The sequence below is a fragment of the Schistocerca cancellata genome, chromosome 12 (genome assembly GCF_023864275.1).
Source record: "Schistocerca cancellata isolate TAMUIC-IGC-003103 chromosome 12, iqSchCanc2.1, whole genome shotgun sequence".
In the NCBI taxonomy this organism is placed as follows: domain Eukaryota; kingdom Metazoa; phylum Arthropoda; class Insecta; order Orthoptera; family Acrididae; genus Schistocerca; species Schistocerca cancellata.
The window spans coordinates 123,171,841-123,197,228 of record NC_064637.1 but is presented as its reverse complement, the minus strand read 5'-3'; the positions used below and the strand labels follow the sequence as shown (position 1 = coordinate 123,197,228).

The 25,388-nt window shown below is 41.8% G+C and overlaps 1 protein-coding gene across 1 annotated transcript in view; it reads right to left on the bottom strand.

Moving 5' to 3' along the window:
* LOC126109650 (short neuropeptide F) overlaps nucleotides 1-25,388 on the bottom strand; it is a 693,796-nt gene that overhangs the window by 621,802 nt on the left and 46,606 nt on the right. The window lies entirely within an intron of this gene.

The following is a 25,388-nucleotide window of genomic DNA, read 5'->3' as shown; positions in this document are numbered from 1 at the left end:
GTCATCGGTCTCATCGGATTAGGGAAGGATGGGGAAGGAAGTTGGCCGTGCCCTTTCAGAGGAACCATCCCGGCATTTGCCTGGAGTGATTTAGGGAAATCACAGAAAACCTAAATCAGGATGGCCGGACGCGGGACTGAACCGTCGTCCTTCCAAATGCGAGTCCAGTGTCTAACCACTGCGCCACCTCGCTCGGTACAGTTCTAGGAAAATGTTATATTATAGCCTTTGAAATGACATGCTTATGGATTGTCTAGCTCAGGTAATTGAATATTCAAACAACATTTAGTGCAAGAGCGTGCAGCCAGGCATAAGACGAGTTGCCTGATGGGTCGAAGTGGCCAAGTGGTCACTTTGGCCAAACATGTATTTTCTGCTTATATTTGGTTATGAACTACAATTGCAAATGTTGATATGTATTTCTGAATTTCAACTTAACTGTAATGGTAGTAAATGTACCACATAAAGTGACATATGAAAATTTATTAAGTGGAATTTCAAGAACAAATTACAGTGTATTCTGAAAAGTGTTTACCTTGTTTTAAGACAACTGCAGTGATAACAAAACTAGATTACTTCATAAAATAAGTGTAATAAAGCATTAGTGTACTAAAAACTTGTTAGGAAGCTTTTGCTCTTACTACAGGTTTATGTTAAGATTCCATCAAATTACTTAAAAAAATCACTAGAACAATCATGGGATTCTGAAGCTATGCAACAGGCATTGGAAGCAGCAACGAAAGAGAAAGTGCCATCTGCTGCAGCAGACGAACTATTCAATGCCTCAACAAACATACTCAAAAGAAGAATTCTAAAGGAACTGTGGTTCTCCAGAAGAAGAGAGGATTCTTGCTCACTTCAGATGTGTATTCACCCAAGAGCAAGAAATCCTAAAACATATTTTTGACGTACAATGAAGATTACCGATTTACGCTACTTGGCTTTTCAGCTTGGTGATCTACCACACCCATTCGACAAGCAGAAAAAGTTCGCAGGCAAGAATTGGTTAATGCATTTCAGGGAGAGACATCCTAACATAAGCTTACAAAACCAATTTCAACTTCATCTGTGTCTTGTGTTCCCTCTTCTCTGTCTCTGCCCACTTTGCCCTCCCTATTGGGCAATGTGGCCATTTTTTGGACTTTCACTTAGTTTCATATTTGTAATACAAAAGAAAGATCTGGATAATGATACAATTGTTTCAGAGTTACAAAAAGTATGCGGTTTATACAGATTTATTTACTATGATTGTCTGAGACGTGATGTCAGAGAGAAACACCATTTTCTTAGGGTGACCCCTGCACCCAGTTTCCCCACAGAAGTAGTAATGACGGAAATAAAAGAAAAATTGGGTGTGGGGCTAAAATTCATGATGAAAAGTTCTCAAGAATACGATTCACTTGTGACATTGCTATCCGCAGTGAAAATGAGGAAGAAGTGCAGATCTGACGAGTGGAATGAACGGTCTGAGGAGTGCACCCTGTAGGCAGAAAGTGAACCGAAGAAAGACGAACTAATGAGGAGTGGCAGAAAGGAGATTAGTGATTAACTTCACTTCAAAATTACGGGCTATGAAGTAGCTATCTTTTAAGGAAAATAATGCAAGACCTGAGTCGAAACAAGGCCCCCAGAGTAGACAACATTCCATTGGAACTACTGACGGCCTTGGGAGAACCAGTCCTGACAAAACTCTATCATCTGGTGAGCAAGATGTATGAAACAGGCGAAATATCCTCAGACTTCAAGAAGAATATAATAATTCCAATCCCAAAGAAAGCAGGTGTTGACAGATGTGAAAATTACCGAACAATCAGTTTAATAAGCCACAGCTGCAAAATACTAACACGAATTCTTTACAGACGAATGGAAAAACTAGTAGAAGCCGACCTCGGGGAAGATCAGTTTGGATTCCGTAGAAATACTGGAACACGTGAGGCAATACTGACCTTACGACTTATCTTAGAAGAAAGATTAAGGAAAGGCAAACCTACGTTTCTAGCATTTGTAGACTTAGAGGAAGCTTTTAACAATGTTGACTGGAATACTCTCTTTCAAATTCTAAAGGTGTCAGGGGTAAAATACAGGGAGCGAAAAGCTATTTACAATTTGTACAGAAACCAGATGGCAGTTATAAGAGTCGAGGGACATGAAAGGGAAGCAGTGGTTGGGAAGGGAGTGAGACAGGGTTGTAGCCTCTCCCCGATGTTATTCAATCTGTATATTGAGCAAGCAGTAAAGGAAACAAAACAAAAATTCCGAGTAGGTATTAAAATCCATAGAGAAGAAATAAAAACCTTGACGTTTGCCGATGACATTGTAATTCTGTCAGAGACAGCAAAGGACCTGGAAGAGCAGTTGAACCGAATGGACAGTGTCTTGAAAGGAGGATATAAGATGAACATCAACAAAAGCAAAACGAGGATAATGGAATGTAGTCGAATTAAGTCGGGTGATGCTGAGGGAATTAGATTAGGAAATGAGACACTTAAAGTAGTAAAGGAGTTTTGCTATTTGGGGAGCAAAATAACTGATGATGGTCGAAGTAGAGAGGATATAAAATGTAGCCTGGCAATGGCAAGGAAAGCGTTTCTGAAGAAGAGAAATTTGTTAATATCGAGTATAGATTTAAGTGTCAGGAAGTCATTTCTGAAAGTATTTGTATGGAGTTTAGCCATGTATGGAAGTGAAACATGGACGGTAAATAGTTTGGACAAGAAAAGAATAGAAGGTTTCGAAATGTGGTGCTACAGAAGAATGCTGAAGATTAGATGGGTAGATCACATAACTAATGAGGAAGTATTGAATAGGATTGGGGAGAAGAGAAGTTTGTGGCACAACTTGACCAGAAGAAGGGATCGGTTGGTAGGACATGTTCTGAGGCATCAAGGGATCACCAATTTAATATTGGAGGGCAGCGTGGAGGGTAAAAATCGTAGGGGGAGACCAAGAGATGAATACACTAAGCAGATTCAGAAGTATGTAGGTTGTAGTAGGTACTGGGGGATGAAGAAGCTTGAAGAGTAGCATGGAGAGCTGCATCAAACCAGTCTCAGGGCTGAAGACCACAACAACAACAATGCATAATGGACGAATCAAGGCGGACATAAAAAGCAGACTAGTGCAGGAGAAGAGGACATTTCCGGCCAAATGAAGTCTGCTAGTTTTAGACGTCATCCGTAATACGAGGAAGGAGGTTTTGGTAATGCACCTACGGAGCACAGTATTGTATGGAAGTGAGTCATGGGATTGTGTAAAAAATCAGAAAAGAAGGCAATCAAAGCAGGTGAAATGCGGTGCTATAGAAGAATGCTGGAAATTAAGTGGATTTACAACGTAACGTATGAGGAGGCTCTGTACGGAACTGGCGTAACACGGCTGGCGTAAGACGACAGCTTACTGCAGGGGAAAGGGGCACTTTATTTAATCACAAACACGCGACAGCGCGCGTATAGGCGGCGGCTGAGATCGGGTCGTATTTGTGTTAACAGCTGAAATCAGCTTGACAGGAGCAAGTGGAGGGACAGTTTTACAATATGCTCCAAAAATGGCTCTAAGCACTATTGGACTTAACATCTGAGGTAATCAGTCCCCTAGACTTAGAACAGCACTACTGGCCATTAAAATTGCTTCACCACCAAGATGGCGTGCTGCTGACGCGAAATTTAACCGACAGGAAGAAGATGCTGTGATATGAAAATGATTAGCTTTTCAGAGCATTCACAAAAGGTTGGTGCCGGTAGCGACACCTACAACGTGCTTACATGAGGAAAGTTTCCAACCTATTTCTTATACACAAACAGCAGTTGACCAGCGATGCCTCGTGAAACGTTGTTGTGATGCCTCGTGTAAGGAGGAGAAATGCGTACCATCACTTTTCCGACGTTGATAAAGGTCGGATTGTAACCTATCGCGATTGTGGTTTATCACATCGCGACATTGCTGCTCGCGTTGGTCGAGATCCAATGACTGCTAGCAGAATATGGAATCGGTGGATACAGGAAGGTAATACCGAACGCCGTGCTGGATCCCAACGGCCTCGTATCACTAGCAGTCGAGATGACAGGCATCTTATCTGCATGGCTGTAACGGATCGTGCAGCCACGTCTCGATCCCTGAGTCAACATAAGGGGACGTTTGCAAGACAACAACCATCTCCACGAACAGTTCGACGACGTTTGCAACAGCATGGACCATCAGCTCGGAGACCATGGTTGCGGTTACCCTTGACGCTGCATCATAGACACGAGCGCCTGCGATGGTGTACTCAACGACGAACCTGGGTGCACGAATGGCAAAATGTCATTTTTTCGGATGAATCTAGGTGCTGTTTACAGCATCACGATGGTCGCATCCGTGTTTGGCGACATCGCGGTGAACGCACATTGGAAGCGTGTTCTCGTCATCGCCATACTGGCGTATCACCCGGCGTGATGCAATGGGGTGCCATTGGTTACACCTCTCGGTCACCTCTTGTGCGCATTGACGGCACTTTGAACAGTGGACGTTACATTTCAGATGTGTTACGACCCGTGGCTCTACCCTTCATTCGATCCCTGCGAAACCCTACATTTCAGCAGGATAATGCACGGCCGCATTTTGCAGGCCCTGTACGGGCCTTTCTGGATACAGAAAAAGTTCGACAGCTGCCCTGGCCAGCACATTCTCCACATCTCTCACCAATTGGAAACGTCTGGTCAATGGTGGCTGAGCAACTAGCTCGTCACAATACGCCAGTCACTACTCTTGATGAACTGTGGTATCGTGTTGAAGCTGCATGGGCAGCTGTAACTGAACACGCCATCCGAGCTCTGTATGATTCAATGCCCAGGCGTATGAACTTCTGTAAAGTTTGTAAGGTAGGAGACGAGGTACTGGCAGAAGTAAAACTGTGAGGACGCGGCGTGAGTCGTGCTTCGATAGCTCAGATCGTAGAGCACTTGCCCGCGAAAGGCAAAGGTCCTGACTTCTAGTCTCGGTCCGGCACACAGTTTTAATCTACCAGGAACTTTCATATCAGCGCACACTCCCCTGCAGAGAGAAAATCACATTCTAAGGTATAGATTGTTTCCACACCTGCCTTATTCACCTGATGTGACTACGTCAGACGTCTATCTCTAACCAAAACTGAAATTTTTTCTTGGTGTACGAAGATTCACTTCATGGCCCGAGTTGACAATTATTTTGCATGTCTGGAGGAAACTCATTTCTGAGATGGGATCAAGGCACTAGAACTTCGTTGAACCAAGTGCAGTAATCTACAAGGAGACGACATTGAAAAATAAAGTTTCAGTGACGTAAGTACTTTTTTTCTATTCCGTTGCGCAAAGTTTTCAAACCACCCTCGTAAGCCAAGCATGGCTTTCCATGAAGGATAACAAAACGGGACGTAGAATAACGTCGAAATACCACTGTACCGTAAGAATTTGTATCCCACCACGGTACAGGACATCTCTAGGCACGCCTTCGGACTGGAATCTCGTCTACTGAAATACAGTTGCCATCAGCGATGAGTCTCACTTCAAACTGAGCCCCGATGGGTAGTGTAGGTGTGCCTGGAGACACCTGGACAGCAGTGGATTACCAACGTGATTTTCGCTCACCATACGGCCCGAAAATATGGAACACTGGTCTAGGGCGCCATTGCTTTCCATGTCAGGATCCCTGTGGTTGTCATCCTCGGCATCCTTGCAGCACAACGGTACGCCGACGATATTCTGTGCGCCGTTTTCTTACTCTTCATGGCAAGCTATCTTAGGCTCACATTTCAGCAAGATAATGCGAACATTAACACGGCGAGAGTTTCTACTGCTTATCTTTGTGCTTGCCAGAACCTACCTTTGCCAGGAAGGTGGGAAGATCTCTCCGCATTTGAGAAAATACGGAGCTCTTTGGGAGGACCCTTCAACCAGCTCGGGACTTTGACGATCTAACGCCTAAATTGGACGCAATTTGATGCAACATCCCTCAGGAGGACATACAGTAACTTCATCAATCAACATCAAGCCGAATAACTGCTTGTATTCGGACCAGAGGTGGATCAAAGCATTATTTACTTGCTCAGTTTGTAAAGGTCTTTCTCTTGAATAACAACTACCGATTTCCGTCCCATTAGGATAGCTTCTGAGTGTTGCGTGTTAGAGAAGACCTTGGCACGCCTCATAATGCTGCTCATGATTTCGAACATTATTCAAATGTTTCTCTACTCTACTTTCCTTCTTACTTTTAGGCAAAACCAATTTTCCAGTTCTGATATTTTCCATTGTTTTCAGCTGCTCCCTGCACAGTCTCATACTTCCTGTAGATTTGTCTTTTTGTAACCACTGCCTCACACTTCTTTGCATTAAGTTTCAGACCATATGCTTCCAAAGTTTCCTCCCAAAATAAAGCAAATGTATGGTTTTAGCAGAAACTGCTGACGCCACAAACATTTGATGTAATTTGTCCGATAGGCTCCTCCATTGGGACAGGCAGCGTCAAGCTCAAACACGTTCTGACTTTTCAGTCCGTGCCCAGAGATGCTTGAGTGAGGTTGCGTTTACTGTGTCTGTCGCGCATCACGGATTTTGCACAACGCGTGAAAATTAAGGTCTGTTTCAAGTTGCAAAAAAGTGCCAAAGACATGAAATGTTGAAATTGGTGTATGGTGATAGTGCTGTAACTCTGAAGACAGCTTACAAGTGCTATGAACGATATGAAAGTGTAAATGAGTCGATAGAAGACGGGCAACAATCCGGAAGTCCATTAACCTCAAAGACGTGCCGAAAGTGGAAAAAATTGTTGCTTCAAACAAGCGAATAACTATTCGAGAGATTACTGAAGAACTTAACATCTGGTGCGGGCCCGTTCAAAACATTTTAACCGCTAATTTGCGAATGAAACGTTTCAGTGCAAAATGTATTCCCAGACTTTTGAGTAATCAACAAAAGGAAAACCGTGTCTCACTTTGCGCGGAGTTGAAGGATAATCTTCGGTCAGATCGTGACTTCATGGCCAAAGGTTTAACTGGGAACGAAACTTGGGCCTATGTGTATGAATGTGAGACGATAAAACAGAGTCTGCAGCTCGTGGTCGTGTGGTAGCGTTGTCGCTTCCCGCGCCCGAGTTCCCGGGTTCGATTCCCGGCGGGGTCAGGGATTGTCACTGCCTCGTGATGACTGGGTGTTGTGTGCTGTCCTTAGGTTAGTTAGGTTTAAGTAGTTCTAAGTTCTAGGGGACTGATGACCATAGCTGTTAAGTCCCATAGTGCTCAGAGCCATTTGAACCATTTGATAAAACAGAGCTCCGAATGAAAAACCAGTGAAACCCTTCGCCACAAGGCCCTTTTCATTTGAGAGTTTTTGGCCGGAAGAAGTGTTTCTGTTTGTCCACATCCACATTACTGACCAGATTTAGCACCATGAGACTTCTGGCTCATCCTCAAAACCGAAACCGAAATAGGGCCTAAAGGAAAATATTTTGACACTATTCCTGACATTCGGAGGGCCATGACGGAACACCTTAACGCCGTTCCAAAAGAAGCCTTCCATAAATGATTCGAATCATGGCTTGAACGTTGGGATAAATGAATTGCTCCCTAAGATCAGTATTTTAAAGGAGATTAAATCAAGTTCCATTTAAGATTGTTACTTTGTTTCTGATAAAATTATTCACTGTATTTTTTGATCACGCCTAGTTCATCAACTGAATTTCTGAAAAATGTCAGAGGCCAATTTGTTTTTCCTTCTGCAGGGGTAAGCATGCACTGTATGATCTAATCAGTCCACCACTTTACGTCTCATTATAGGACTTTATTACGTCAGGCTTAGAAACATCTTCAGTTATTGCATTTAATGTATGACGCATTGTAGAAAGCAGCACATCTGAGAGACGCAGCTCACGTATTAATGCATGGATATTTATAAACTAATTGAGTTATTGAAAAACAATATAAAAACGTAGGGCTTATTTACAGAAGCAAAATAAGATGCTAGGAGAATAGCTAAATTGTGAAATTGTGCTACTAATATTTATGGCTGATAAAAAAGAAAATCTAACGTGATGAGTCTCGGAGACTCACACTCACATTAGGGTTGGAAAAAAAAAAGACCAGCTGACAGGGTTGGACCTACAATGCGATGAAAATAAATTCTGACGACAGGTATATTAGGCACAGTGGAGGGACAGAGGAAATTAAGAAGAAGAAATGAAATGCAGGATGAGGTGAAAAGACGGAAATTACTATAAATCAGTTGGCCAGGATCAGGTGGAGACAGGAACAGTGTCAGAAACTTGGGAGTTTCAACAACACTATATTATAATGATCATGATGACGTACCGGTTACCCAGATTCCCAGAGACTGCGTAAAAACGTTCCTGATGTATAGATAAACGTTCTCGTACGTTACTGTCTCAAATTAAAGAGGCTATGCCGAAGGTAACGCGTTTTTTCGGTCTGTGTCTAGGCTCCACATGTTGGTATGAGAACATCATCTCATCCCCGCGTGTCAGATCACAAGCCTGCCGCTAATGAGGTTCTCCTGTGACGTATACCGCCCGCTGCACTGGGCAGTAATGCGGGTTGCGGTCCGGCTGGTGGTAGGGGTCCACAGTCGCTGCCGGCAGCGACACGGTAGCGGCGGCGGTTATCAAGTCACCCGTTCTCCTTCCCACGCACAGCGCCTGTTGTGAACGAACTTTTAATTGGAACAGTACAGTTCGACATCGTCAAAGCGCCATCTCACAGGTAACGGCGCTGGTTTTAACACAGAGCTCTTGAACCATGTGAATATGAAGGTTTTGCAGAAAACGCTAATATCATAAATCCATACATATTATAAAACGTATATGTGTATGATGTTTCGCAGCTCCTCCTAAACCAACCGAACGATTTGAACCAAATTTGAATGTTCATTTTGTTATAAACTAATTTGAGGCACTAAGCCAAAGCTACTATAGTATCATGCATGAGTGTCTATTTAAAATCTTTGATGTATTTTTGTTACTAAGCTTAAAAAATAATTGAGACACTTATAGCCTCCTGAACATCGTCTTTCTTCTTCTGTTTTCCCTCACGTAAGAACGCATGTTCTTGTTACTCATGCTATTACAGATAATAATAATAATAATAATAATAATAACAGTATTTCCTTTAATTTACGTCTATGGTCACAATCTTTTTGTTTAAGAGATTACCGGTTTAGGTCTTTAATGACCATCATCAGATCTGCAGCAAAAATGAAAAAAATATAAATACATTCGCAAACTGTGTACAGCTTAAGAGCAATACATAGACCATACTGAAAAAATTTACATTTGTGCGCTTTAAATGTGAAGAGGCATACGTGTTTCATAAAAGCAAAGTCCTAATGTACTGCAGCCATAGTGTCATCGTCAAATGTTAAATGCGGAATCAGCACCAGCATCTTCAAATACATATAAATCACATCACATTCACGAGTAATGTTGTCAGTAATACCACTGTTTAAAACAAGCTGCCCAACACCACAAAACCAGGTAATGGAGAAGTTTTATTTTGGCCGAAAGTAAGTGTGAATTTAATCAAACTTGAACTTCTTATGATATATCTACTGTCAGGCTCGTGCTGTGGTCACTGATGTATCCCGAATCTGAACAATTCATTTCATTTCAATTATATTCTTTCCTTTGTTCTGAAATGGATACATTACAATATCACTCGCTTTCTTGAAAGAATCGTTGTGGGGGTAAAAACCACGTACCCATCAAAGGGCTGGGGGTGGCAAAGTAGTGTAGTTCACGACGCGTAAATACCCAGACTTTATAAATCTGGTCTTAGAGAACGAGAACACCTGAGGACTTTTATACGTAATTTCAAACGTTTATAAAACTTTTTCTCGCTCACAACCCTGACAAAATGACTAGAGGAAACACGTTTTCGATTACTACGTTTTCGATGTTCACGCAGTAAAACTGACACGTCACGCGTGACATTTTAGTTTATTACTTCCTTGCAACTATGTATATTCACTACACATTTCGCGGACAGTGTTAACATACGACACTGAATGTACTTACGAAATTGCATCATTGTACGAAACATAGTTCAGGAGATGTGACGTCAGAAGAATTAAGCTGTGTGAAAACAAAACTGCAGGGTGAAATTCGCTAGAAATACAGGTGAGCTCTGTATAGAAATATGTGTGAAATACGTAACATATGTGGCATGTACGTACGCGAGCAAAGACACGGGTAATTATCTCCTTCTAAATGCCCGGATCAATTTCAACCAAATTTGGTTACACATGCTGCTTAATATCGGGAAAGAAGTGTTCTGGGGTAAGACCCAGCAGTCTCCTATTGGGGTGGGGGAGATAACGTGGAGAGTGAACGGTAGAGGAGGTGATGGATAGACAGAGATGGGAAAGGAGCAGATGGACTAAAAGCAGACTGTAATGCATACAGACCTGGGCAACGTGGAGCAATCAACTAGTAAATAACAAAGCCACAGTACAAAAGTAAGAATCTGCAACACTGTCATGGAACCGGAGAGTCTTTAGGAGGCCGAAAATCAACGAAGGTATGCAAAATAAAAATTAACAGCAATCAGAAAAATTTTATGATCGTATTATAATCAAGAAGGTAACTTAGCTCCTTCATTATCAGCAAATTTAATGTTAAATTTCTCGTTATCGTTTCTACTACTATTCGTCCGTTTTTCTTTTTACACCTTACTACACCGTCTTAAAAGAATAAAGTTTCCAAAGGCAGTATTAAAGAAACTACACTGTAATAATAAAAGAAACAAAGAAAGGAAAAATACAGGGTGATTCAAAAAGAATACCACAAATTTAGGAATTTAAAACTCTGCAACGACAAAAGGCCGAGCTAAGCACTATCTGCCGGAGAATTAAGGGAGCTATAAAGTTTCATTTAGTTGTACATTTGTTCGCTTGAGGCGCTGTTGACTAGGCGTCAGCGTCAGTTGATGCTAAGATGGCGACCGCTCAACAGAAAGCTTTTTGTGTTATTGAGTACGGCAGAAGTGAATCGACGACAGTTGTTCAGCGTGCATTTTGAACGAAGTATGGTGTTAAACGTCCTGATAGGTGGTGTATTAAACGTTGCTATAATCAGTTTACAGAGAATGGGTGTTTGTGCAAAGGGAAAAGTTCTGGACGGCCGAGCCGGCAGCGGTGGTCTAGCGGTTCTGGCGCTGCAGTCCGGAACCGCGGGACTGCTACGGTCGCAGGTTCGAATGCTGCCTCAGGCATGGGTGTGTGTGATGTCCTTAGGTTAGTTAGGTTTAAGTAGTTCTAAGTTCTAGGGGACTTATGACCTAAGATGTTGAGTCCCATAGTGCTCAGAGCCATTTGAACCATTTTTTCTGGACGGCCGAGAACGAGTGATGAAAATGTAGCACGCATCCAACAAGCATTTGTTCGCAGCCCAGGAAAATCGACTCGCAGAGCTAGCAGAGAGCTGCAAATTCCACAATCAACTGTATGGAGAGTCCTACGAAAAAGGTTAGTTATGAAACCTGAACGTCAACTACCCGAGGCGATGGATCGGCCGCCAGGCAGCCCGTGACAGAGCACTTCGTCACTGGCCTCCAAGAAGCCCTGATCTTACCCCCTGCGATTTTTTCTTATGGGGGTATGTTAAGGATATGGTGTTTCGGCCACCTCTCCCAGCCACCATTGATGATTTGAAACGAGAAATAACAGCATCTATCCAAACTGTTACGCCTGATATACTACAGAGAGTGTGGAACGAGTTGGAGTATCGGGTTGACATTGCTCGAGTGTCTGGAGGGGGCCATATTGAACATCTCTGAACTTGTTTTTGAGTGAAAAAAAACCTTTTTAAATACTCTTTGTAATGATGTATAACAGAAGGTTATATTATGTTTCTTTCATTAAATACACATTTTTAAAGTTGTGGTATTCTTTTTGAATCACCCTGTATTGTAAAAGGTTCGCAGGGGGTAGGTAATCGTTCTAGGCCGCATCAAACGTTTCAAAAGACTGATTAGCCCCAAACAAAAAACGTTATTCTCAAAAATTTTGGTGAACCGGGTGGAGTCAACACATGGTCTCCAATTTGGTGAATATAATTGTCGGTTAAGAAAGGAGAGATCGTGCTCGAAACAAATACAGAATTTAAAATCCATGATGCTTTGCAGATTACCAAACTATAAGGACATAGTTGTAACTTTTATTTGTCTGAAGAGTGCTTTTCACTCTGTTGACCGGTGAAGTACCGATAAAGTAATCCGGGAAGTCGGAGTTAAATTAAATACGCGAACCTAATATTGAACTCTCTCACAGGCGCAACCTCGAAAACAAAATTTTTGTGTAAAACATCAGAGCCCCACAAAATAAACACTCAAGTGAGGCATAATAAGTCACCCTCATTCTGCTAGCTGTCCAGTCAGAGGGAGCAGGTGCGGACAGAGGTTCAGGGCATACTCTTGCCCTTTGGGTGGGAAACTACCTCTGGAGGTGGAAGAATCACCAATGATCAAGGGCATGAGAATCCAGAAGGCAATGGAAATCACTGCCATAGAGACACGCAACGTGTATCAATAGGACGTATGGCCTGTAACTGAAAATGTGTCATGATGATCTCTCCATCGGCAAAAGATTCCGGAATAGTCCCCCATTCCGATCTCCGGGAGGGGACTGCCAAGGGGGAGGTTACCATGAGGAAAAAAAAGATTTAGTAATCAACGAAAGGATAACGTTCTACGAGTCGGGGCGTGGTAAAAAAGCTAGAAAATCTGAAAACGGAAATGCAAAGGCTCAGTCCAGAAATAGAGGGGCATGTGAAGTGAAATGGAAAGAAAACAGGAATTTGTGGTCGGATGAGTACAGGGTAATATCAACAGCAGCAGAAAATGGTATAACGCGAGTAGGATTCGTTATGAATAGGAAGGTAGGGCAGAGAGTGTGTTACTGCGCCCCGTTCAGCAATAGGGTTATTCTTATCAGAATCGAAGCAAACCAACACCGACAACCATAGTTCACGTATACATGCCGACGTCGAAAGCTGAAGATGAAGAGATAGAGAAAGTATATGAGGATACTGAAAATATGATACAGTACGTAAAAAGGGATGATAATCTAATAGTCATGGGGGACAGGAATGCAGTTGTAGGGGAAGAAGTAGAAGAAAAGGTTACAGGAGAATGTGGGCTTGGGACAAGGAATGAGAGACGAGAAAGACTAGATTTCAGCTAGTAACAGCGAATACTCTGTTGAGAATCACAAGAGGAGAAGGGATACTTGGAAAACGCCGGGTGATACGGGAAGATTTCACTTAGATTACACCAGACAGAGATTCCGAAACCCGATACTGGATTGTAAGGCGTACCCGGGAGCATGTATAGGCTCAGATTACAATGTAGTTGTAATGAAGAGTAGGCTGAAGTTTAAGAAATTATTCAGAATCAATACGCAAAGAACTGGGATAGGGAAGTACTAAGGAATGACGAGATACACTTGAAGTTCCCTAAGGCTGTAGCCACAGCAAGAAAGAATAGTCCAGTAGGCAGTACAGTTGAAGAGGAATGGACATCTCTGAAACGGGAATTCACAGAATCTGGGAAGAAAAACATAGGTACGAAGAAGGTAATTGCGAAGAAACCGTGGTAATAACAGATATACTTCAACTGATCGATAAAAGAAGAAAGTACAAAAATGTTAAGGGAAATCGAGGCATACAGAAATACAATTCGCTGAGGAATGAAATGAAGTCCGGGGAAGCTAAGACGAGATGGCTGGACGAAAAATGTGAAGATATCGAAAAAGAAATGATAGCCAGAAGAGCTATAAGCATATAAGAGAGTCAGAACAACCTTCGGTGAAATTAAAAGCAAGGGTGGTAACATTAAGAGTTTAACATGAATGCTACTGTTAAATACAGAGGAGAAAGCGGATAGGTGGAAAGAGTACACTGAAGGGCCGTGCGAGGCGGAATATTTGTGTGATGTGATAGAAGAGTCGATTTAGAAGAGATAGGAAACCCAAAATTAGAACCAGAATTTAAGAGAGCTTTGGAGGGCTTAAGATCAAATAAGGCAGCAATTCCACCAGAATTTCTAAAATTATTATGGGAAGTGGCAAGAAAAAGACTATTCACGTTGGTGTGTAGAATGTATGAGGCTGGCAATACACCGTCTGACTTTCGGAAAAATATCATCCACACAATTCCGAAGACTGCAAGAGCTGTCAAGTGCGAGAATTATCGCACAATCAGCTTAACAGCTCATGCATCCAAGTTGCTGACAAGAATAATATACAGAAGAATGGAAAAGAGGATTGAGGACGTGTTAGATGACGATCAGTTTGGCTTTAGGAAAGGTAAAGGCAACAGAGAGACAATTCTGACGCTGCGGTTGATAATGGATGCAAGACTAAAGAAAAATCAAGACACGTTCATGTGGTTTGTCGACCTAGAAAAAGGGTTCAGTAATGTAACATGGTGCAAGATGTTCGAAATTCTGAGAGAAATAGGGGTAAGCTACAGGGAGTGACGGGTAATATACAATATGTACAAGAACCATGAGGGAATAATAAGAGTGGACGACCAAGAACGAAATGCTCGGATTAAAAAGGTTGCAAGACAGGGATGTAGTCTTTCGACCGTACTGTTCAGTCTGTACACTGAAGAAGCAATGATGGAAATTTATTTATTTATTTATGCATTTATTTTACCTGGCAAGATTAGGGCCTTCAGGCCCTCTCTTACACCTAACCAGGCATACTCAGATTCAACAAATTTCAGTTTCTACAGAACATTAAGGGCATATAACATGTTATACAGTATTAATGTTAAAGAAAAAAAATAGAGATTATAAAAGTAGTACAATGATAATTATAACAATCAAAAAATAATTATAACAATCAAGAATAATAATAATAATAATAATGACTATGTATATGAAAGTAAACATATTTTTCTTTTATGAATGTCAGTCCTATTGCTAGTTGGGAATTTTCTCGTTATATTCTCGCAGCTTGTGAGTTATTCTCATCAAGCAAAGACATAAGACGATAGAATGGGGTGAAAGAGATATAGAAGAGGTAGATAGGTTAGAGGAAGAGAAATAGAATGGTAAAATTCGAAGCTATGATGGAGAGGAGAAAGAAAAAGATGAGAGGGGCACAACAATGGTGGCTATACCGTCCCTAATATGTAAGTCTTGAGTTCCCTCTTGAATGTTGAGTGGTTCTGAATAAGACGCAGATCACAGGGGAGCGCGTTCCATAGTCGTATGGCTGAGATGGAAAATGACACGGAGAAAGATTTTGTGTTATGTAAAGGTACAGCCAAGATGCTAGACGTATCCGATCTGGTATTGCGGTTGCGGAATGATGATAGTTGTTTAATGTGAGAAGATAAGTATTGGGGGCACCAGTGGCTAAGAAATCGATGAAGTAAGGACATCGTGTGGAGATCGCGTGCCTTAAGTGGGCGTATCCAACCTAGCTGGGAGTATGAAGGACTGATATGATCATACAACCGTATATTGCATACGTATCTAACGCAAGCATTCATCACTAGCTCGAGGCATCTCGAATTTTCACTATTTGTGCCGTGTTGAACTACATCACAGTAGTAAAGATTAGGCAAGACTATAATAAAGGGATGATTCAGGAGTGGAATTTAAATTCAAGGTGAAAGGATGTCAACGATATGATTCGCTGATGATGTTGCTATCCTGAGTGACAGTGAAGAAGAATTGCATGATCTGCTGAATGGAATGGGTAGTCTAATGAGTACAAAATATGGACTGAGAGTAAATGGAACAAGGACGAAAGTAATAAGTAGCAGAAATGAGGACATCGAGAAACTTAACATCTTGATGGTCACGAAGTAGATGAAGTTAAGGAATTCTACGACCTAGGCAGCTAAATAACTAATGGCGAACGGAGAGCGGAGGACATCAAAAGCAGTCTAGCACTGGCAAAAAGGGCATTGCTGGCCAAGAAAAGTCTACTAGTACCAAACGTAGGTCTTAATCTAAGGCAGCACAGCATTGTATGGTAGTGAAATATGGACTGTGGGAAAAACGGAACAGAAGAGAATCGAAGCATTTGAGATGTGGTGCTACAGACGAATGTTGAAAATTAGGTGGGCTGATAGACAAGAAATGAGGAGGTTGTTTGCAGAATCGGAGAGGAAAGGAATATATGGAAAACACTGACAAATGGAAGGGACAGGATGATAGAACTTCTGTTAAGAAATGAAAGAATGACTTTCATGGTACTAGAGGGAGCTGTAGGGGGCAAAAAATGTAGAGGAAGACAGAGATTGGAATATATCCAGCAGATAATTCAGGACGTAGGTTGCAAGTGCTACGCCGAGATAAAGAGGTTGGCACAGGAGAGGAATTCGTGGCGTCAGTATCAAACCAGCCAGAAGACTGATGAAAAAAAATCTGGTTGGCCGCAAAGGTATATTTTTCTAGAAATCGAGAAAAGAAACTGATACAGCTGCCGCTGATGTAATCATAAGAGAAACGCTGCAACCAGCGTTTGTCGCAGCTGATGGCGTACGTAAAATGACTCATTCGTATACTGGGCAGCGTTCCATAACAGCGTCTGTAAAATTGTTACCCACAGTTTTGCCGTGCTTGTAAGAAACTAATGCTTAATTTGGCCCTCGGGGTGTAGCAGAGGTCATTCGTTTAAACGACTCGTTAAAAATGTTTTTCACTCGCTATAAATCCGGGAAATTAACATATGAAATTTACAAACCGTACCTTGAGAACGTTTTAAAACCAAACGTTGCTGATAACGGGGTGGACAGACTAATACCGGTATGTAGGATATCATGTTTATAGACCACGAGGATGAACCGACTAGCAGACGGTCGAATAAATACCGCCATACTGTAAAACTGTACGACAGCCATATGATGTTTGTTTTTATAGCCAAGTTAAAAACTTTAGTTCGACGCTTCAAAACTGCACAAACGAGTGGATGTAATAACGACCCACAGCATAATTGACGATCAACTTGCAGCACCTATGTTTCAGGCAACGTTATCGTATGCGTGGCACGCATCAAAATTACTTCACGAAAGAGCCATTTTTAAAGGTAAACCAAGTATGTTTTCCGCCGTATCTACGGAAGTAACTACGTAGTTGCGCGAAAACTGCTTTCATTAGATTTTCTTGGAGCCGCAAGTATATTTGCTTCGAACGTTTATATGAGAAATACCATCCTTCAACTTGTTTGAAAGAAACGGAGCACATGTAAGAGAATGAGTGAAAGAACCATCATACAGGATTACAGTGTTAATCCTTTACTAATCCAAGTCGTTTGATAAATTTATTTCCCTTCCTTCTTATTAATGCTTACTGATTTACTTATTAACTCTGCTAATCCTTTCAAGTTCGAAACAAGAAAAGTACAAATGAAAAGAAATTCACTTGGGAACCGTTCATTGGTTCTCTGCTACCCAGCCAAATGCCTTGTTCGCTATATCAGCGGGACTTTCGCTGCACGGCGTTTACCTAATAGGTACATAAGCGACAGACAAAAAATGTGTCTTTCCTGGTCTCCTAGGAAAATATGCGTTTGCAGACGCCACATATGATGAGGTAAAATGCTCCGTTTTCAATTACTTATCGACTTCTCCAGTTGAGAGTACACTGCGTGTCATGAACGTTACTGGGGCGGGTGGTTCCCAAAAGAGGTATTGTTGAGCCAAAATATCACAGAGCCCAAATAACTTACGTGAATGTAGCCGGGAGATGTCGAAAACCGCCGATTTCGTCAGGAGCACACCCCACTATTGTCTAGGCAAAACTGTTTATTGAAAACTTCGAGGAACCTGGGTGTTGATATACTTTCCGGGATGTGAGGTCGTGGTCCAAGAACTTTTCTGCTCCTTACGTTTCGTCCAGGACTGCGCTGGACTTCCTCAGAGGCGCTGCTCCGCTGAGTGTTGCCGACTGACTGGTCTGAGAGCGACTTATATATTGTGAGAAAGGGGGGCGTGGTTCAGGTGACACGTGATGAGCAGTGATAATCCATAGCAAAGATAAGGTTGACTATCGATTACCACCTTGTCAAAGATAAAAATTGTTGGCAATTTTATAGAGCCACTGTCCATATATCGCTAAGTTTCATAACCTCCTCTTTCCTATTAAAATTATCGTTATGTTTATAAATTTCGATAGCTTCTCTATAAAGCCGTGGATAGTAATTTAACGTTGTAGATAAAACTTCGGTATCCGAAAACTTCACCGAAGTTTTATCTACAACGTTAAATTACTATCCACGGCTCTATAGAGAAGCTATCGAAATTTATAAACATAACGATAATTTTAATAGGAAAGAGGAGGCTATGAAACTTAGCGATATATGGACAGTGGCTCTATAAAATTGCTAACAATTTTTATCTTTGACAAGGTGGTAATCGATAGTCAACCTTATCTTTGCTATGGATTATCACTGCTCATCACGTGTCACCTGAACCACGCCCCCCTTTCTCACAATATATAAGTCGCTCTCAGACCAGTCAGTCGGCAAGACTCAGCGAAGCAGCGCCTCTGAGGAAGTCCAGCGCAGTCCTGGACGAAACGTAAGGAGCAGAAAAGTTCTTGGACCACGACCTCACATCCCGGAAAGTATATCAACAGCCATGTCAACCAAAAAAATGGTTCAAATGGCTCTGAGCACTATGGGACTCAACATCTTAGGTCATAAGTCCCCTAGAACTTAGAACTACTTAAACCTAACTAACCTAAGGACATCACACACACCCATGCCCGAGGCAGGATTCGAACCTGCGACCGTAGCAGTCCCGCGGTTCCGGACTGCAGCGCCAGAACCGCTAGACCATCGCGGCCGACCATGTCAACCGGTCGTGAAAGCCTTCATTCTACAATTCGAGGAACCTGTCTTGGATTCGGTGGCTTTAAAAGCTTGTTTTTTCCAGATATTTAGATGCTTTTGTTGCTTGGTCTCAGGGCAGGGAGAATTTGAACGACTTTTTAGAATACTGGAATTCAATCCACCCGGCTATTTATTTCACGATGGAGGTGGAAAATGATGTCTTCCTTGATGTGTTGGTCAGGAGGAAGATGGATGATACATTGGGACATGCCGCAGCAAGCTTGCTGACACTGTCTTGCATCTGCAGGCTGATAGTTGTCACCATGCGGCTGAACTGCAGGGTCACTTCGTACCTTTGTTCAAATGGCCCACATCATGTTGGACCCTGAGAGTCTATCAGCAGATCTATCCCACCTCGAAGTCACCTTTCGTCAGAATTGTTTCAGTAAAAGACAGATTAGACTTGCGTTGCACTATCGACCAATATGCAGCGGGCGAGTGCTGATACACGGAGGTGACACCAGTTCCTTTCTGCGTTTCGCAAGGAGTATTTTCAAAAACATTAGTCGTATTTTGCAGAAATATGCTGTGAAGTGTGTTTTTAGACCACCATATGAGGTTAAGGTCCTTTCGGATTCCGTGAAGGATGATCTCGGCTTGCGTAAGGCGGGTATCTTCCGTATACTTTGCAGTTATGGCACGTTATATACTATGATGTATGAGACAGGCGAAATACCCTCTGACTTCAAGAAGAATATAATAATTCCAGTCCCAAGGAAAGCAGTTTAATAAGTCACAGCTGCAAAATACTAACGCGAATTCTTTACAGACGAATGGAAAAACTGGTAGAAGCTGACCTCAGGGAAGATCAGTTTGGATTCCGTAGAAATGTTGGAACACGTGAGGCAATACTGACCTTACGACTTATCTTAGAAGAAAGATTAAGAAAAGGCAAACCTACGTTTCTAGCATTTGTAGACTTAGAGAAAGCTTTTGACAATGTTAACTGGAATACTCTCTTCCAAATTCTGAAGGTGGCAGGGGTAAAATACAGGGAGCGAAAGGCTATTTACAATTTGTACAGAAACCAGATGGCAGTTATGAGAGTCGAGGGACATGAAAGGGAAGCAGTGGTTGGGAAGGGAGTGAGACAGGGTTGTAGCCTCTCCCCGATGTTATTCAATACGTATATTGAGCAAGCAGTAAAGGAAACAAAAGAAAAATTCGGAGTAGGTATTAAAATTCATGGAGAAGAAGTAAAAACTTTGAGGTTCGCCGATGACATTGTAATTCTGTCAGAGACAGCAAAGGACTTGGAAGAGCAGTTGAACGGAATGGACAGTGTCTTGAAAGGAGGATATAAGATGAACATCAACAAAAGCAAAACGAGGATAATGGAATGTAGTGAAATTAAGTCGGGTGATGCTGAGGGAATTAGATTAGGAAATGAGACACTTAAAGTAGTAAAGGAGTTTTGCTATTTAGGGAGTAAAATAACCGATGATGGTCGAAGTAGAGAGGATATAAAATGTAGACTGGCAATGGCAAGGAAAGCGTTTCTCAAGAAGAGGAATTTGTTAACATCGAGTATAGATTTAAGTGTCAGGAAGTCGTTTCTGAAAGTATTTGTATGGAGTGTAGCCATGTATGGAAGTGAAACATGGACGATAACTAGTTTGGACAAGAAGAGAATAGAAGCTTTCGAAATGTGGTGCTACAGAAGAATGCTGAAGATAAGGTGGGTAGATCACGTAACTAATGAGGAGGTATTGAATAGGATTGGGGAGAAGAGAAGTTTGTGGCACAACTTGACTAGAAGAAGGGATCGGTTGGTAGGACATGTTTTGAGGCATCAAGGGATCACAAATTTAGCATTGGAGGGCAGTGTGGTGGGTAAAAATCGTAGAGGGAGACCAAGAGATGAATACACTAAGCAGATTCAGAAGGATGTAATTTGCAGTAGATACTGGGAGATGAAGAAGCTTGCACAGGATAGAGTAGCATGGAGAGCTGCATCAAACCAGTCTCAGGACTGAAGACCACAACAACACCAACATATACTGTTGAGAATATCAGGAATATAGGGAACGGCGTACTGAGCGTAAGAGGCACACACGCTTATAAAAGCCAAGCAAATCCGCAATTGCAGAACACTGTCTTAGCATCGGTCATTCTATGGAATATAACAACACGGAGATTCTGGAATGACGTTTCAGCTATTCGGATAGTGTTATTAAGCAAGCTGCTGAACTTAAATTGCCAAGCAACCTAACAAACGGAGACGACGGTTTTCGTTTAAATTGTGGATGCAATCCTGTTTTTGTCCTGTCAAAAAACGGAGGGACAGGGTTGTACTATCTCACCAGCTGATTATTAAAATCACTGTTGGTAACTTTGGCGTTGATCATCATTGGCTTGTGATGGCGCTAGTGTTTACAGTGTGCGACAGTGCCATCTTTCTGGCGTTTCTCTGAAAACCAAGGTTTCGAAGTCGTTCGCACAGCAAAAAACTTGCTGCAGTTTTGTCTTAAAAGTGGCAGGGTGTACTCTTGTTGAAATACCGGCGGTTGTTGAAGACGTCGCCGGCTGCATTGCCGTAGGTTACGTGAACATTGTATGCGCCGGGAGGAACTCGGGTATAGTATCTTAGAGCCTTTCACTTTATGGTTGTACACAAGTGAACTGACAATTGAAATAGCCGAATCGGCTGGCCGTGTGTGTTGCCTCCCCCTCGTGTGCTAGCTGTTAGTCCGTGTGCCTAAATTAATCTGCTGTCTGGTGGTAACGCCTTCCTACATGTAACACGTCCATTAAGCAGTATTCACATTTATAACTGGCTCTGATTCCTGCTTCAACTTTGTGCTATTGGACGCTACCGACAGTTACTACCCTTTACTGTCTTTTCATCACTCAGACTTCTCTGTTTTCCTCGGGCTGAATAGAAAAACGGTTCATATAATGTTCTGGTTTATAACTTACTAATACAACTTCTAACAATACCACCACTTGCAAAGTAGGTTAGAAATCAGATTAATAATGTTGCTCACGCAGCATATGTTCGCTTTATCGGGTTATTGACTGTGGATGGCATTGTCAGAATGGAAATAATGAAGTCACTGTAAAAAAAAGTCATTAATTTTGGCACTTATCTTAAATGGATTCCCACGTAGATTTCGTTGAAGTTGTTATGGCTCATCTTTTTGATTCTAGGGTGATTCTGCTTCGACTGCTAGAAGGTCCAGATCTGTATTTTAGCAATATTTGATGACCTAACAAATGCGTTTTTCAGGAAATTTCTAATGATCAAACAATCCCAGATCAGAACAATGGTATGGTACAAATAATTTTTGCCTTGGTGTTCACGATCCATGTTTTTATTAAACTTCTTGTAAATTCACATGTACTTCTTCTTAATTGTAACATCATCAAGAAAACAGGTTTGTATCAATCTTCATATATTTAATTTCCACTTTAACCAAACACAAGACTTGACTGTTCTTTCACAAAGCGAAATAACAACTTAACTTCTGCAAAGTGAAACAAAGACTGCTCTGTGTGCATTCGTGCCAAAACGGTGACAAGTAAGTCAAAGATTATGACAGTCTCACAGAAATGAATGCGCACAAGAACCATAACACTGTAATATATCGATACATCGGAGTACCTATGCATGAATAAAACCAAATGTGAATATTGTCACAAAAAAAGGCTGTTACTTCGCAGAAAAGTAGTACGATATTACTGGTATCGAGAACTGGGGTTGGATCGCCGTAATGGTCACGTAAATAAAGAACCATTACAAACTGACGTAGAGAAATTTACTGATCAAAGATCCACGACACTAAACTCGCCACATACAGCAGTATAATATGTGCCACGGTTGTGATCCGCACTGTAGTTAATTTAATCCGTGTAAACAAACGCATTTAATTTAATTCTACCAGGGACTGTTAAGGTTTTATATATTTGTGTGCATAATATGTTTTCTTGATTATGTTACAATTAAGAAAAAGTACATGTGAATTTACAAGAAGTTTAATAAAAACATGGATCGTGAACAACAAGGCAAAAAATTATTTGCACCATACCATTGTTCTGATCTGGGATTGTTTGATCATTAAGAATTTCCTGAAAAACGCATTTGTTAGGTCTTCAAATATTGCTAAAATACAGATCTGGACCTTCTAGCAGCCAAAGCAGAATCACCCTAGAATCAGGAAGTCGTTTCTGAAAGTATTTGTATTGAGTGTAGCGATGTATGGAAGTGAAACATGGACGCTAAATAGTTTGGACAAGAAGAGAATAGAAGCTTTCGAAATGTGGTGCTACAGAAGAAGCCTGAAGATTAGATGGGTAGATCACATAACGAATGAGGAAGTATTGAATAGGATTGGGGAGAAGAGAAATTTGTGGCACAACTTGACCAGAAGAAGGGATCGGTTGGTAGGACATGTTCTGAGGCATCAAGGGATCACCAATATAGTATTCGAGGGCAGCGTGGAGGGTAAAAATCGTAGGGGGAGACCAAGAAATGAATAATCTAAGCAGATTCAGAAGGATGTAGGTTGCAGTAGGTACTGGGAGATGAAGAAGCTTGCACAGGATAGAGTAGCATGGAGAGCTGCATCAAACCAGTCTCAGGACTGAAGACCACAACAACAACAACAATATAAGCCTCAGAAAACCGTCAACTATCACTATCGACAAATACTCTACTTAATAAGTCCATACTCTTCGAACGCCAGCCAGTGATGATCTTCGCACACAAACTAGCTGCGTGCATCTTAAAGAGTGTAACAACGTATCTAATACGCATAGTGACGCCAGAGAGGCTTACTACTTCTGCCACTGTCTTGGAGGCCAATACTGACTAGAAATGAGGTAAAAAAAAGAAAAAAACGAATATAAATACCGGGTGTCTCTCCTATGGGTCGGCGGGATGATTTTCTCTGGTATTTTGGCATATATTTGAATTTTTATTTCGCAGCGTGTAGCTGGAGTCACACCAAACAAATACTGCCCTTCACGTCGTGTCGCCTCTCCGTGTGTCATTCATAGATTGTGGAAATCCTGCAGATGGACAGGTCAGTACGCAAGGCGAGTTGGACAAGGTCGGCAACTCATCACCACCGACATCTCGTCACCTGTGCGTCGGTGCGCCGTGCAGCTGCCGCCAGACCACTGCAAGACGAACTTCCAGGAGGGCCAATGCAGCCGGTGTGTCCGATCAGACTGCATGGGACAGGCTGCAAGAAAGGACTTTACGATCCAGACGCCCTGCTGCAGTAGCTCGCTAGACGCGGCAACATCTCGTTCACTGCTCATCTACATCTACATCGGTACTCAGCAAAACACATTTAAATCCCTGGCACAGGGTTCGTCGAACCACCTTCACAGTAATTTTATATTATTCCAATCTCGTACAGTGAGCGAAAAAAACCAACACATACATCTTTCGGTGCGAGCTCTGATTCCCCTTATTTTATTATGGTCATCGTAGGTCGGTATCACCAAAATATTTTTGCATTCGGAGGAGAAACTTGCTGATTGAAATTTCGTGAAAATATTCCGCAGCAACGGAAAAACCTTTTGTTCTAATTATGCTCACCCCAAATCCCGTATCATTTCAGTGATAGTCTGTTCACTATTTCGCGATAATACAAAACGGGCTGCCCTTCTTTGAACTCTCTCGATATACTCCATCAGTCCTGTCTGGTAAGGATCCCACACCGGGCAGCAGTATTCTAAAAGAGGTCGGACAAGCGTAGTGTAGGCAGTCTCTTTAGTAGATCTCTTACATTTTCTAAGTGTCCTGCCAATAAAACGCAGTCTTTGGTTAGCCTTCCTCACAACATTTTCTACGTGATGCTTCCAATTTAAGTTGTTCGTAATTGTAATTCCTAGGTGTTTAGTTGAATTTGCGGCTTTTAGATTACACTGATTTATCTTGTAACCGAAGTTATACGGATTTCTTTTAACCCTCATATGGGTCAATTGCCAATTTTCACACCATTCAGATATCTTTTCTAATAGTTTTGTAACTCATTTTGATCTTGTGATAACTTTACTAGTCGATAAACGACAGCGTCAACTGCAAACAACCGAAGGCGGCTGCTCAGATTGTGTCCCTAATCGTTTATATAGTTGAGGAACAGCAAAGGGCCGAAATCATTACCTTGGGCACCGCCAGAAATCAGTTCTGTTTCATTCGATGACTTTCCGTCAGTTACTACGAATTGTGATTTTTCTGACCGGATATCACGAATCCTGCCACATAATTGAGACGATAATCCATAAGCTTGCAATTTCACTTCCAGCTGCTTATGTAGTAGAGTATCAAAAGGTTTTTGGAAATCTAGAGATGCGGAATTAATTTGAAATGCTTGGTCAATAGCAATCAACACTTGGTGTTAGTAAAGAGCTAGTTTGTGTTTCACAAGGACGATGTTTTCTAACTCCGTGGTGACTGTGTGAATAGGCCGTTTTCTTCGAGGTAATTCATAATCTTCGAACACAATATATGTTCCAAAATCTTGCTGCAGATCGACGTTAATGATATGTGCCTACTATTTAGTGGATTAC